Genomic DNA, 15,639 nt, shown 5'->3' with positions numbered 1-15,639 from the left:
CTCTCCCTCGTAACTGAAGCATCCAGGGAGGGAAAAGGAATACACATGCACCTTCACATTCCCAAATCAATTTATTTTTATTTCTAGAAAACTCCGATTCTTTAAAAATAATATTAATATAAAGTTTCTCTTCTCTCCCATGACTCTGCCCCAGCGATCTTCAATCTTTTAGCAATTATGTTTCTCTAACAGCTGGTCTGCATCTCTCTGTCCTTTCTCTAAGTTTTCTCTTCCACTTAGTTTCTTCCCTTGCTGCTTCAGAATTCCTGGAAGAATACACACAGGAGGCATCAGTGCCCCAGGATTTGCAGGGAAGTACTGTAATAAAGCAATGGTTCCCCAGTCTTGGAGTTTGTTTAAAAATACAGATTTTTAGGCACCATCCCATATTTAGGACCCGGATCTCCAGGGGTGGAGTCCCAAAATGTGTGTTTGTAACAAACTCCCCAAAGAATTCTGATAGAACAGGTCTAAGGACAGTTGTCTGGGAAGCACTCTCATGAAGCACAGTGATTCTTCATGACCATAGACAGGGGCACACATTTCTCTTTTCCCATCTCCCCCCACCAAATAAATCCTAACCAAATATTATCACTATAATAAACTTTTAACTCCATGCACAAGCTCTATAAGAAATTTTAAATCCTGGTACCTAAATTTTAAAATGATTATTTAAAACAGTACTTGCAGAGAGAAGGCTTTGCTTAAAACCATATTATTACCTTACTTTTTATATCACATGTAATGTTGAAAATCCCAACAGGGCCACGTATTCACACCAGCTAGGGCTCTTTAGGTCTCAAGTGTCAGGAAAACAATCCAACCCATCTTAAGCAGACAGGGGATTTACTGGCTCACACTACTGAAAAGTCCAGATGTTATTGGCTTGATATAATGGGCTCCCATGTCATTCCAATTCCATTTCTCTGTATCTCTCAGCTTCACTTTTTCTGGGCTGGCTCTGTTTTCATCAGGATCTCCTTTCAAGGTTGCAAGGTGGTCACGGAGGTTCTACTTCACATCCTCATAAAGTCACTTCCAGCGTGGAAGAGGATTCCCTTCCCTCTGCAGTCCCAGCACCAGTCTCGTTACATGTCATTGGTTCTGTTGGGTCACATGGTTGTCCTTGAACCAATGACTGCCCTGAGAAATGTGGTGCTTATTTGGCCAAGACTGAGACAGTGGCATCTGCTCTCTGCTGGAGCTGATGGTAAAGTCAACACATTTGGACCTACTGTGATCAGAGTGGCTCTGCAAAAAATACTGGGTGCTGTTACCAAAAGGAGGGTACTGGATGGCCAAAACTGGCAAATGTCCTCCCCAATATTTAATGATCTCAAAACTATTTTGACTAATGAAAGAAACACTAGTAAGTTGCAAGACTGAAACCCAAATCAGGATTTTTTAATCTTTTTCTGAACTTCACCATAGATGTTTCCCAAAATGAGACCTCATGGTCTATTTTAATAAGTTCAAAGCAAGATTATTATCGCCTCATGTTTTGGGTGTTTTTTGATCCTTCTTATCTTCACATTCAATTTTAAGCAATGATTCAAACGATATGAAAAACTAAAAATAATATAGATCGTGAATGTAAAATGTCATTAAATAATGATGATGCATTTTTGGATAGCTGATTGCATATAGAACTTTCAGTTCTGGAATAAGGTTACTTTTTCTACCTGAGTGTCATTAGAAATTTTCCAGACCTGAATATGCAGTGATCTAAGATTCACAGTAAACAGAATACCTGAAAACATTTTTTAAAATCCTAGCACAAATATGAACACTAAAATTCACATTGTACCTAAGAAAATCAAGAAATTATCCAGTACCCATAAAGAACTCCTACAAACCAATAAGAAAAAGATAGACAACCAACTGAAAACTGGGCAAAAACCCTGAACAGACATTTCACAAAAGAAGCTATCCAAATGACCAATACATGTGTGAAAGGGTGCTCAGCTTTTTAGTTATCAAGAAAATGCAAATTAAAAGCATAATATGATACGACTACCCACCTGCCAGAAAATAACAAATGTTGGCAAGTATATACAGCAACCAGGATTCTCATCAACTGCTGTTGAGAGTGTAAATTGGTACAACCGTTTGGAAAGCTAGTTAGCAGTACCTATTATGTGCTTGTCCTATGACATAGCAATTTCACTCCTAAACATGTACTCAAAAGACATGATCAAGAATGTTCATTAGAAGCACAATTTGTAGTAGTCAAAACCCAAAAACTACCAAAACGCCCACCACCACCAACAGTGGAATGGATCAGTAAATTGTATAGCTGCGCAATTTAATACTCTGCAGCATGATGAATAAATAACATGGATGAGTCCCACAAACATAAAGTTAAACGAAAAAATAAAAAATTTTAAAAATTTAAAAAATAAAAAAAATTACATGAAAGAAACCAGCCACAAAAGAGTACATATTGTACCATTTCATTTACAGACAAGTTAAGACCACACTAAACTAACCTATGCAATTCGAAGACAAGATCCCAGTGACTGGAAAGAGGACAGTGATTGGAAGACTTGGGGGTTTTGGGTAATATTCTGCTTCTTTATGAGCACTAGTTACACAAGTGTGTTACAGTTGTGAGAATTCAGCTAGCTGACATTTATGTGCATTTCTCTGAATACATATGATACTTTAAAGGTTAAAATAAAAAAGGGAAAAGTCAATTGTCTCCAGCCTGTCATTTCCAGCCTATCATTTCCTTCCATTACCAATCCCCTTGATGTTTGATAAGTTGACTTTCAGTCAACCTGAAAATACTTGGTCTGTTTTAACAAGTGGTGGTTGGCTGATGTGCTTTCTCTATAAATAGTTGGTAGAGCGGTTTTGGAAGGTACAGTATAAATGTTAGTTTTAAGCATTTGGGGGTGTGCACAATACTTTTTCCTCATAGAGATGACATTATTAAATCACTTTTACTCAGCTTTACTTTATCTGTGTAGCACAGCACCTGGAAGCACCCATGATTGCCAGCTGCAGGTTATACCACAATTGATTCCTATGCAGATCTCAGCTACTAGAGACATTAAGGCAAGAATCAGATAAAGTCTTCATTGCTGATCCTGAAATCCTGTTTGAAATAATGAAGAAATTCTGAGAAGATGTTCTGTCTTTTTTCATACTATTTCCCAGTAGTGGTTTACATCTAGTAGATAAAGAATAACCAATGGTCAGGTTTTAATAAAAATCATTTTGGAGCCCAAACTCCAGCTTCCTCCACAGGAGCCCACAAGTCTTTGATCCAACCAGAGCTCTTCTCAGTGTTGCTACTTCCTCTGTAAGTAAAAGCAAAAGAGTTCTGCATAAATACAGAGAGAGGCTGGATTAACATTGAGAATAAAAAAGTTATCCCTATAAGCGGCATTCTATTGTTCAGAATAATGGAGTTCGTGGGCTATGCGAAGCCATAAAAAATCCAAAAGAATATAAAAACTTTTAAATTATGAAATGATGAGTTAATGGGTAGATATTTACCCAGCAAAATAAACAGACAAAGCAGCAAAGGGAACGCATCAAGCAGTTAATCGTTTTATTGTAAGTTATAACAAAATAAACACTGGGGAGAGGACTCACATCAGTGTCCCTGAAGGTCAAATATCAGGAGAATCAAGGCAACAGGGCTTCTAACCCATAATGTTAAAAATAATAATTCCTATTTTTTGGAAGTTGCTATGCTTTGTTTTTGTTGGTGAAATATGGAGAGTCCAAACTTCTAAAAATTTATGACATTATTTTTTGAGAGTTCTCAGAACCCTAGACTTTTAAAATTGAATAAGATATTAAAATTTATCTTTTATATATCTTTGTTATGAGGACCAGTTGTCCTCAAATGGTGCTCTAAGGAGCCCTAGGGGCTCCTACTTAATATGTCAATGGTGGCCAGGGATTAGTTGGAGAAGAACCGAAAGAGAAACACTCAGGACACTCCCAACCTTGGGCCAACATTAACAAGTGGAACTCCACTTTTCTGGTTTTCACGATGGGCTTCCCACCCAGGTTTTATTTAAAGAAAGCATTCAACGATTTTAAAATAAGAAATAATAAAAAAATTTTAAGTAGACAACTCATCTGGTCCAAGTATTCTCAAAGTTGATGAGTTTACAGTTAAGGAAACTGGGGCTCAAGCAGATTAAGTGATTTGTCCCAAATCTCAGAGCCAACCAGGGGCAGGACTGTAGCTGGAACTTTTGCTTTCTGATTCTGATTTGGATGGACTTTCCAAACTACCAGAGGCCCATAAAGAGCCTCTGCAGTTTCCAAAAAGAGGGGTTGGAAATCTTGACTTGAAATTAGTTCATGCTTATTTTTCCAGCCTTTATGGATTCCTTTAATGTCAGTGTTAAAACCCTTGATACAGAGACCATCTGCATTTTTTAAAATTATGCGTAGCATGCTACATGAAATAATGTGGATAACAGAACCAAGGGTAAACTATTAAGAGTCCATTGCCTGCTTGCTCCAAAGTGCTATTTGCAAACAGAAAAAGAAATTAGCTGCTAAAAATGTTTAATTGGTTACAATCTAGAATCCTTCAAGAGTACAACTGCCATGGGAACTGACTAGCTAATTTTTAAGCTTAAAACAGACTTTTAAAGTATATATATATATTTCAGGGTTTGGTTTTTTTTTTTTTTTTTTAGAAATTCACGTTCTTTTATTTTATTTATTTATTTATTTATTTATTTATTTATGACTGTGTTGGGTCTTCGTTTCTGTGCGAGGGCTTTCTCTAGTTGTGGCAAGTGGGGACCACTCTTCATCGCGGTGCGCGGGCCTCTCACCATCGCGGCCTCTCTTGTTGCGGAGCACAGGCTCCAGACGCGCAGGCTCAGTAATTGTGGCTCACGGGCCCAGTTGCTCCGTGGCATGTGGGATCTTCCCAGACCAGGGCTCGAACCCGTGTCCCCTGCATTGGCAGGCAGATTCTCAACCACTGCACCACCAGGGAAGCCCTATTTCAGGGTTTTTTAATATCAGGGTTTTTGTTCAAAAATGCTACATAATTAGACACCAGCTTTCTCTCTGTAATGCCAGCTTTATTTTCTAAAGAGAATCTACTCAATTCATTTCTTTTTTCCAGTTTGTAGCCAAAGGGTTAATTAAAAATAGGGACCTCTTTTTTGAGCTGTTACTATAGTCAGCTCCCATTCAATCTAAATATACCCATACCCTTGCACCATTTTTAACCCTACAAAGCTGAGACTCATGTCTATCCAAATTAAGGGTAAGCTTAAATATCCTGTCCTCAGTTGAAACTATGGCGACCAATACACAGTACACATCCTGCATTTTGCCCAGTAGTCCTTAAAATTCTTTTATCACAAGACAGGAAATCTGTTTTGTTTGGTTGTCATTTAAGGACAGATTTACACTATAGGATAGTCAACCATCTGCTTTTATTTAGGAAAAAAAGGATTTATGATAGGATAAGCTTTAAAATTACAGAGAGACAGAGTCATTTTTTTTATTTATTTATTTATTTATTTATTTATTTATTTATTTATTTATTTATTCGCTGCCTTATTTCAAAAAAAGATCTATGGTAAGTCCCAGAACTTCTAAAATGGGAGATGGAGAAAATGAGAAGAATGATTGGAGTGTGGGCTTTCTACAGTTATGACCATGTAAACAACTGGTTTGTCAGTCAGCTAAATAATAAAAATAAAATTGGATTCTGCACAGTGACACTGCCAAGTAGCACAATTAAATTGTGAAATATGAACGAATATTTACTTTTCTGACTTTTGTTTCAAACTGAAAATGACTTTATGATTTTTTTCTGATTGTAAAGTCAGTACATGCTTAAGTAGACAATCCATTCATTTTAGAAAGGTATAAGGAAGAAAGTAAAAATCAGCCCAAATCATCTGGAGGTAACTGTTTAAAATTGTGGTGACCCTCCTCCAACATCTCTCTGTGCATAGACACATGCATGCCTTAATAAATCTATATAAATAAAGTGGTATTCTGCATGATGTTTTGTGACCTGCTTTCCCACTCAATTCATTGCAAAGATCTTTCCATACCTGTTAATATAGATTTGTTATATATTCTACCACATAGATGTACCAAAATTAATTTAACTAATATCCTTGTTAGGAATATTAAGAGTGTGTCCAGCATTTTTGTATTATGAACAACACTACAATGAAGAGTTTTTACATACATCTTTGTGCAATTGATCAATTATCTCCACAGGATAAATTTCTAGATGTGAGATTGCTAAGTCAAAGGGTATATATATATTTAAATGTTTGGTCCATATCATCAGGACTGCACCCTGGAAAAGTTGAGCCATTGTATACATAAACAAGGCATGAGTGTAAAGTTTCTCTACACCCACACCAATATTGGATATCTCTTCTTTATCTTTTCCTATCTAATAGGCAAGAGGTCATTATATTTTGATGGTAGCAGCTCTTCTCCCTTCAATTCATAAATCTAAGAAAAGGAGAAATATAATTCAATTCAATGAGATAATTTAACTATAATAGATGATTTTGAAAGGGTCTTCCAAATTTAACACTGCATAATTCTACAAAATATCCTCAGTTCATTTCTCTATCAAGCATCCACTATAAGCAAGATCCCAGGGTAAGAGAAGCTAACCTCGAGCATCTAATGTGTATGAAAACAACCCTTTGGGATCATTGTTTTAATGCTCATTTTATAGAGCAAAAATATGGGAGTTCAGAATGGGTTAAATAAAAGTAGAATCAGAGCAAGTTATCTGACAAGAAAGCTGAGGGTGTTTTCCCATTTCATGCTGTATCTCTCACTGGGGTTCCTGTCCTTCAGGAATATATAGTCTACTCTGAGGCAGGGGTGGGAATTGTAGGAGAGATCAGACTCACATAAAAATAATTTTAAGTCACATCTTCTGATAACTAAGGTCAAGCCCTTGTCTTCCTCCACCCACCCCTATCACCAGGTTGTGTCATTCCCTTAGCATTCAAAGCGGTGTCTTACATATCATAGATGCTCAATAAATATTGCCCATGCTCCTCCCCCTCTGTCTGACTAGGCCAGGAGGGTTAAAATTTTCTCATTGTGGACAGGTATGGTAGGGTGGTCCTACCATATGATAGTTGACTGACAGCTAGAAAGCTCTTAGTCTCAGATTGGTTGTAACACTTAACTGGTAACCCCCTTCCCCTACCCAGCCTGACCAGGCTTGGAACCATGAGCCCATAGAGACAGAGTGAGATCCAGCAATAGAACACGCAGCTCCAGGGCACAAGGGAGGCACATTGTACTCAAAGTTCTGCCTTTACCTTTCTATATAATCTGATTAAAATATTATTATGCCTTACACTTTTGACATTTTCTCCCTGGCCCTTTGACATTTTTAGAGTGTCTTTAGACTTTATCAAGATTATTATCATAATTATCATTATTGCTATCAATCACTAACCATGGGTAACTCACATTTTCTATGGTTCGGTGTTGGTTTAAAATGGCACATCTCAATTACCACTATTCTAACTTAGTTACTAGTTCTGAGAGCTAACATACAGTATGAGAGACAGGTCAGAACCAAAATATTACTGAATTCTTATTGGTTACATTCACTTGGGGTCAACGGGTCCAAAAGTCAGGGGCTGATGTGCATTCACAATGGTCTATGATCTAGACTCTTCATAACCATTCTTGCAAAGAAATCATATAATGCATGTTTCATATTTCACATAGTACAAAATAGCTTTTTAATTTGTTTTGTGTAAATATATGACAAGCTGCAATTCAATGGTTTCTGCAGATTAAATATCCTCAAAAAACAGCTGGAAAGACATACACATTTCCATTGTAAAGATCACATAAACCTCACTTAGTGTATAAAGCTGGGCCATATTTCCAAACAATGACTTAAGTGTTCCATGTGTCTTGGTTAAGCTGAGGAAATGTTGATTTTGATCAATGCCTATGGTTTTTGCAGGCTCTTCAATATGACAAGCCTTCGATGGTGGTCTACCCCACTGTAAGATTAACCTCTGTATAAGAGAGCACCATGGGTAAGGACACAGGCTGCAGTGACAGCCCATTCCCAGGGATAAAAGTGTGCCTATTATATTTGCTACAATAGACTCATGCTCTCCTTTCCAATTTGCCATCTTTTTTCCCCAAACAAACGTGTTATTATTCAACAACAAAGGGTCTGACAAAATGCCGCAGAGCTCATACTACAGAGCTACGTAAAAGCAGGAGATGATAAATGTTAAGTGCATTCTGGCTTGATTTGTTTTCAAGAGATCACTTCTAAGAAACACCTGGGATCAGTACTTGCGGTATTAGAGATGTGTCCTGACAGCTGGAGTTTGTTGGAACATGGGTGGCTTTGTTCTCTTTTATGTCTGTTTATGCCCATGCATTTGTTGTCAGTCACTGCTCATGGAGAGGGCAAAGCAGAAGATGACACAACAGAGCAACAGCTAAGAGGTGAGAGATTTTCTCTGACTAATGCTGAGGAGGAGGGTTGGCTGCCACTAGTTCTATTTTTAGTAGTTGCTGCTGTGATAACTTCTGGAATTCCAACCTGTCCCTACAAATGACTTCCTGTTTGGGCATCAATATACAAGTGTACAACCAAACCCATAACCTCTTTTTCCTGTGCACATAGCTAGACTCTGCTTCCCAGCCTCCCTTGAGAACAGAGCTAATGGAATGTGAACAGAAGTAATGAGGGCCACTTCCAGGCCGGGCCCATAAAAATTTCTGTGGGTAATCCTCCCCTCTCTTCTCTCATCTGCCAGCTGGAGATCCATGCCCAAGTAACCATGAAGTCATCTTGGAAGAATGGTGAAGCCTCCGGAAGCCAGATCCTTGAATGACTGTTTGAAGATCAGCTGGCTAACATCAATACCCTTGTCAACTGGAATTTACAAAAAGAAAATACAAATGTCTATAATATCAGGACCCTGAAATGTGGGTGGGAAGGTGAGGGAGGTTTTTTACAGTAGTTATCTTACTCTGACTAATGCAGCATGCAAGAGCCCAGGGAAAGTAAATGATGCTCAGTCTGAATGTGCCTGTTCTGACCTCCTTTCTGGTCACCTTTTCTTTGACCTCCCCTTCTGCTTGCTCTCTAATAACTGACCCTGAGCTAGAGAATGATGGGGAGAAACATGTTGGGTTATTCCACACTAGCATGTTAATCTGACTTTGGAAAAGACACTATGAAGATAAGAGAAGAACACGTATTCTTGAGGAGAGTAATGTTATCCTAACCAACAAATGTGTGTTGGACACATTCTCTAAAGGATTCATTCTGCTAGGTGCTAGGAATACAAAGGCATCAAACCTCATCTCCACCTTGGAATTGAAACAAAAACAAAAGATACAGTCATATCTTTCTACAAGCTTACAAATTTTGGGGGAAAATATGACTTCAAAGATAGTTGGCTAATGAAAGAAGACATGCTTTAGAGTTGAACAGAACTGATTTGACATACCAGATATGCCACTTATTTGGTTTATGGAAAATGAATCAATCTGTGCCTCAGTATCCTCATCTTTAAACTAGGATGATACCTGATAAACATGGTTAAGTTTTTATTTCAAAGTAATTTTGAACTTACAGAAGAGTTGCAAAAGAGTTCCCACCTACCCTTCACCCAGCTTCCCCTAATGTCAACAATTTACATAGCCATCACATAATTATCAAAACTAGGAAATTAACATTGGTACAGTACAAATAACTAAACAACACACCTTATTGGGATTTCTCCAGTTTTTCTGGAGAAAGGTTCTTTTTCTGTTCCAGTGTCCAATCCCCAGACACCACCTTCCATCTGGTCATAATGTCGCTCAGTGTCCTTTACTCTATGACAGTTTTTTTATTTTCCTCGTATCTTGTGACCTCACCACTTTCAAAGAGTACCAGTCATGTATTTTGTAGAACGTCTCTCAATTTTAGTGTTTTCTCCTGATTAGATTATGTTTATAGATTTGGGGAAAGAATACCATAGGGGTAAACTGTCTTTCACATCACATCATGTGAGGAGGTACATAACATCAACAAGACCTGTTACTGGTGATGTTAACTTTGATCATTTGGTTAAGGTGGTGTCTGCAATGTTTCCCCACAGTAAAGTTACTGTTTTTCCCATTCAATAGAAGTGAGTCATCCTTATATATTCTTTGGTAAGGTGTATATTCAGATCTTTTGCCCATTTTTAATTACTACTTAGTTTTAAGAGTTTTTTATATATTCTATTTATAAGACCTGCATCATACATGTGATCTGAAATATGTTTCCAAGTCTGTGGCTTATCTTTTCATTCCCTTAAGAATGTCTTTTGCAGACCAAATGTTTTTAATTTTGATAAATTCCAATTTATCAATTATTTTTTCTTTCATTGGCTATAGTTTGGTGTCATGCTCTGTCAAACCCAAAATGAGGCAAATTTTCTCCTATGTTTTCTTCTAGAAGTTTTATAATGTCAGGTTTTACATTTAGGTTCGTAATTCATTTTTGAATTAATTTTTGTATAAGGTATGAGATATGTGTCTAGGTTAATTTTTTGAATATGGACATCCAATTATTCCAGCACCATTTGCTGAAAAGACAATCCATTCTACATTGAATTGCCTTTGCAATTTTATCAAAAATGCATTGATTGTATTTGTGTGAGTCTATTTCTAGACTCTATTCTGTTGCATTGATCTGTGTTCTATCCTTTCACCAATACCATCCTGTCTTGATTACTGTAGCTTTATAGTAAGTGGTCAAATTAGGTAATATGTGTTTTCCAACATTGCTTTTATGTGACAGAATTATTTTGGCTATTTCAACTCCTTTACTTTTCCATATACGTTTCAGAATCAGCTTGTTGAGAGCAGCAAAGAAGAATAAGCTGGGTCTTATTTTTTATCTAATCTGACAATCTCTGTCCTTTAATTAATGTTTAGACCATTCACATGAAAAATACATTAAAATTTACCTTCTTACTAGCTGTTTTCTATTTGTCCATGATTTCTTACATTTTTTTCCCTTTTTTTTTCTGCCCACTCTCAGGTTCATTGAGTATTTTTTAGGATTCCATTTGTTCACCTCTATAGACATTATTTATAACCGTTTCCTAAATGTACAAAAAAGTTCATAGAAAAAGAGATCAGATTTGTGGTTACCAGAAGCAGAGGGTGGGGAGGAGAGAAAATTGGATGAAGGTACAAACTTCCAGTAATAATATAAATAAGTACTAGGGATGTGATGTACAACATGATTAATATAATTAACACTGCTGTATGTTGCATATGAAAGTTGTTAAACAAGTAAATCCTGAGTTCTCATTACAAGAAAAGTATTTTTTCTCTATTTCTTAAATTTTATGTCTATATGAGATGATAGATATTCACTAAACTTATGGTGATAATTATTTCATGATGTAAGTCAAATCATTATGCTGTACACAAACTTATACAGCGCTGTATGTCAATTATACCTCAATAAAACTGGCAGGGAAAAAAGCCATATGCAGCCCCCCAAAAATGTTTAGTGGTTACCCTAGGTTTACAGTATGCATCTTTAGTTAATGAGAGTCTCCCTGCAAATGTATTATACCACTTTATTTGTATTTATTTGTAGTGTAAGCAACTTATAGCGGTATATCCCCAGTGCTTTTCAAACCTAAGCACATGAGTATCGGCAGAGGAGATGCCATATATATATATATATATATATATATATATATATATCAGTGTCCAAGCCCAACCCAAATTGAATTAAATCAGAATTGCTATGGGGGAGGCCCAGGCATTAGTATTTTTCAAAAGCTCTCCAGGAGATTGTTAATAAGCAGCCAGGTTTGGCCACCAATGCCTGAAGATCATGGGTTACCAGTTGGTGCTTATGTGTGATGTGCAGCCAGCGGATGTGTTTGATTATGTCTGTTGTTGAAAATGCAAAGTACCCAGGCAGTGGTTACACCTGGCAGCAGTACCAGTGTCCAAGCACCTATTTTCCTCACACGTTTATGTCAACTGCCCACTCACTGCAGGCTTTGTGATTTCTGATTTAGACTGTAACCACTAGAGGACACTGAACTATGGTATAAGGAATATGTAAAAACATATCTAACAAAAGAGGGTAAAAGAAATCAGTTTCTTATAGGTTTAACATAAGATGCCTCACTCCAATCAGTCAAGAAGATACCCAGCAGAATAACTTCCTCACTCTGAAACTCTTCCATTTTTATAAAATGGTAGTGTCAACAATCTGGATGTTTAAACATGATTTAAGACCATGAATAATTTTCTAAGAACAAAATATCAGTGAAATCACTAACAATAAATCTCCCATCTTCCATAAGCAGCTTGATAGCATGGGTCCTAAAATAACTCCACAGTTTTAGAGATTTGGTCTTTGTCAGAACACTAGGAAAATGATACTCTTAAAAAATACCCGTTTTTTTCATGGAATAAGGACTGGAAGCAAAACTTATTGTATTTTAACTCTTTTATTTTAAAGGTCAGGAAACTGAGGCTCAGAGAGGTGTCTTGTTCAAGTTTACACGACTAGTTAATACCATGTAACTCAAGGATTCCCATCTCATGTCTTCATTCTATAATGTTTCCATGCTATCATAAGCCAAATCTTTAGAGATGTTAAAACAATTATTCTGGATGACACCAAGAACAGAGAATACAGTGTGGAAAAGGCAACCTTTATATAAAATTTGAATGTGGGTTTTGTTTATTTCAAGTCAGTTCTCAAATTGCTCATATTAGAAATAATGAAAATACCCATATATATAACAGTAAAAATACTGTTATAATTTCAGTCTAATCCAGGTAGACATTTCGAATTGATTGACTATTCCAAGGGGTCAAAAAAGTTACTTTCTAGGAGAATCCATTTCCATAGTGTAGTTTGAAGTCTACAAAAATTCTAATTATGTTTGGCTAGGATTACATATAACAGTGGGTAAGAGAAAACGCCAAAGTTTAGTTTTTTCTGTTATAAAAGTCTGACTCCAGGATTGGTATGAAACGCCACTGTGTCAGGGACTCATGCTCCTTCTAGCTTGTTTCTATGCTGAGCATTGCCTTCATTCCCAGGGCCACTTCATGGTCTGAGATGGCTGCTCCAGGTCCTGCCATCACATCCACATTCCAGCCACTGGAAAGGAGCAAAGGGAAAAAGAAAGGCACATTCTCTGCTTTAAGGACACAGCCCTAGTGTTGCATGCATCTCTTCTACTTTACACACTAACCAAATTTTTGTCATCCTCCTACTTACAAAGGAGGATGAGAATTGTAGTTCGATTCCACGTGGCCCAGCTAAAACTTGGGAGTCCTATTATTATATAAGGGAAAAGCGACTATTTGGGATCAAATCATTGTTTCTGTTATAATTTGTGAGAGAATCTTCTGTTTGTCATATATAAATGAAAACCAACATTCTCAATCGCCTGGAAAAGCAAAAAAAAAAAAAATTTAAATGACCATGCTGGGAGTTAATGGTGATGTTCTTTTTTGGAACAGGATGGTGTTAAGTGCTTAGTGGAATTTCTTTCCTGGGCTCCCTATACCCAGAACAAAAGACCCAAAATCAGAAGAAAAAGTTACAGGTCCCCACATTGTTATTTCTGAGAAATGCCTGTCTTGATGACAGTCAGTGAGAGGCATCATTTCAGCAAAGAGTGTCCTATCCCACTATATTAATTTCCTAGGGCTGCTATAACAAATTTCCACAGTCTGGGTAGTTTAAAACAACAAAAGTTTATTCTCTCACAGCTCTGGAGGCTAGAAGTCTGAAATCAGTATTACTGGGCCGAAAGCAGAGTCTCACTACCTCTGGAGGTTCTAGGGGAGAATCCATTCCTTGCCTCTTCTGGCCTCTGGTGGCTGCTGGCATTCCTTGGCTTGTGACTGCATCCCTCCAATCTCTGCTTCTATCTTTACATCATCTTCTCTTTTACTGTCTGAGTGATCTCCCTCTGCCTTCCTCCTATAAGGATACTTGTGATTGTATTTAGGGACCACCTGGATCAGCGATCCCCAATGTTTTGGGCACCAGGGACCGGTTTTGTGGAAGACAATTTTTCCACGAATGGGGTGCAGGGGGCGGGCGATGGTTTAGGCTGTAATGTGAGCGATGGGGGGCGGCAGGTGAAGCTTAGCTCACTTGCCCCCTGCTCACCTCCTGCCGTGCGGCCCGTTAACATTAACTGTCCGAGGCCCAGGGATTGGGGACCCCTGACCCAGATAATCCAAGTGAATCTCCTCATCTCAAGATCCTTAATTTAACCATTTCTGCAAAGACCCTTTTTCCTTATAAAATAACATTTATAGGATCCAGGGATTAGGACCTGATATCTTTGAGTGGTCATCATTCAGCATACTACATCCACCAACAAGAAAATGTGAGGCTGATTGGAGAAAAAAGAAGTCACCTTTTGGTGGAGGGCATTTCTTATAAGGAGAAGCCATTCCCTGTCTCTCTTCTTTGTCGTCAGGAAAGGAAAAACTGCTCCCCCTCCCCCACCGGCCCCCGCTCCCACTCCTGGAAACCAAGGGAGGAAGATCCCAAGAGAATCATTCATTGGTGAATTCATAGGTGCCTACAGAAAGGGTATTCTGTAAAGATGCAGATGTACAGAATGGACCTGAGGACACAGGGAGGGGGAAGGGTGAGCTGGGACGAAGTGAGAGTGGCATGGACATATATACACTACCAAACGTAAAATAGATAGCTAGTAGGAAGCAGCCGCATAGCATAGGGAGATCAGCTCGGTGCTTTGTGACCACCTAGAGGGGTGGGATAGGGAGAGTGGGAGGGAGACGCAAGAGGGAGGAGATACGGGGATATATGTATATGTATAATTGATTCACTTTGTTATAAAGCAGAAACTAACACACCATTGTAAAGCAATTATACTCCAATAAAGATGTTTAACAAAAAAAAAAAGAAAAGAAAAGAAAGGGGTATTCTGATTCCACTGTCTTGTTAAATGTCTGTTAGCCAGCGAATCTGCTCACCTGTCCCTGTGATCCAGGCAGAAGGGAATGAATTAAGGAGACAAGGCAGGATGGAGGGTAGTCAGACAGACAGGGGCATGCACTTCTCCCATAGTTCTAGTTCCCCCTGAATACAGAAAAGGATCCCACACGCACCTGCAAGTCCATGCAACCAGAGTCTATAGTCTGGCTGGGGATTGCTACAGCAGGGGCCAAACAGGCAGGTGCACTGAATCAGTGGGGAAGGACGCAGCCAGATGGGATTCATTTGGAGTCAAGTATTGCAGCATATTACCAGCATCTGAGGAAGTTGCTTGGGACTAAAATGCCGTCAGAAGGGCATATTGGAGGTAATTCCCTGGAGGTCCAGTGGTTAGGACGTGTACTTTTACTACCGAGGGCCCGGGTCCAGTCCCTGGTTGGGGAACTAAAATCACATAAGCCGCACGGTGTGGCCAAAAAAATTAAAAGGCATGTTGGAGCCACTACTCCTTCACACTGAGCTCTTAGACGAAGAGCTAGAAGAACAGAGACAGCAATGCAAGAAGAGAGAAATAAAGACATTCCTTCTGCCTCTCCACCTCAGTATCAAAGGAACCAGGACAAGGAGGTAGGGAGAAGGGGTGTATAAAAGCTGATAGCATTTTGAGC

General features: G+C 38.3%; 1 long non-coding RNA gene across 2 annotated transcripts in view; it reads left to right on the top strand.

The window, feature by feature from the left end:
* LOC309624952 overlaps positions 1-14,442 on the top strand; it is a 29,180-nt gene extending 14,738 nt beyond the window's left edge. The window contains exon 3 of one of the 2 annotated variants that reach the window (XR_014242259.1): positions 7,967-14,442. This is a non-coding gene — a long non-coding RNA (uncharacterized lncRNA). The remainder of the gene's footprint in view (positions 1-7,966) is intronic. The other variant, XR_014242260.1, reaches the window with a different exon arrangement.
* The last annotated feature ends 1,197 nt before the right edge of the window (positions 14,443-15,639 follow it).

This window comes from Balaenoptera borealis (genome assembly GCF_965194805.1).
Source record: "Balaenoptera borealis genome assembly, chromosome: 3".
NCBI lineage: Eukaryota > Metazoa > Chordata > Mammalia > Artiodactyla > Balaenopteridae > Balaenoptera > Balaenoptera borealis.
The sequence above is the reverse complement of the archived record's forward strand: the minus strand, read 5'-3'. Positions and strand labels throughout refer to the sequence as shown.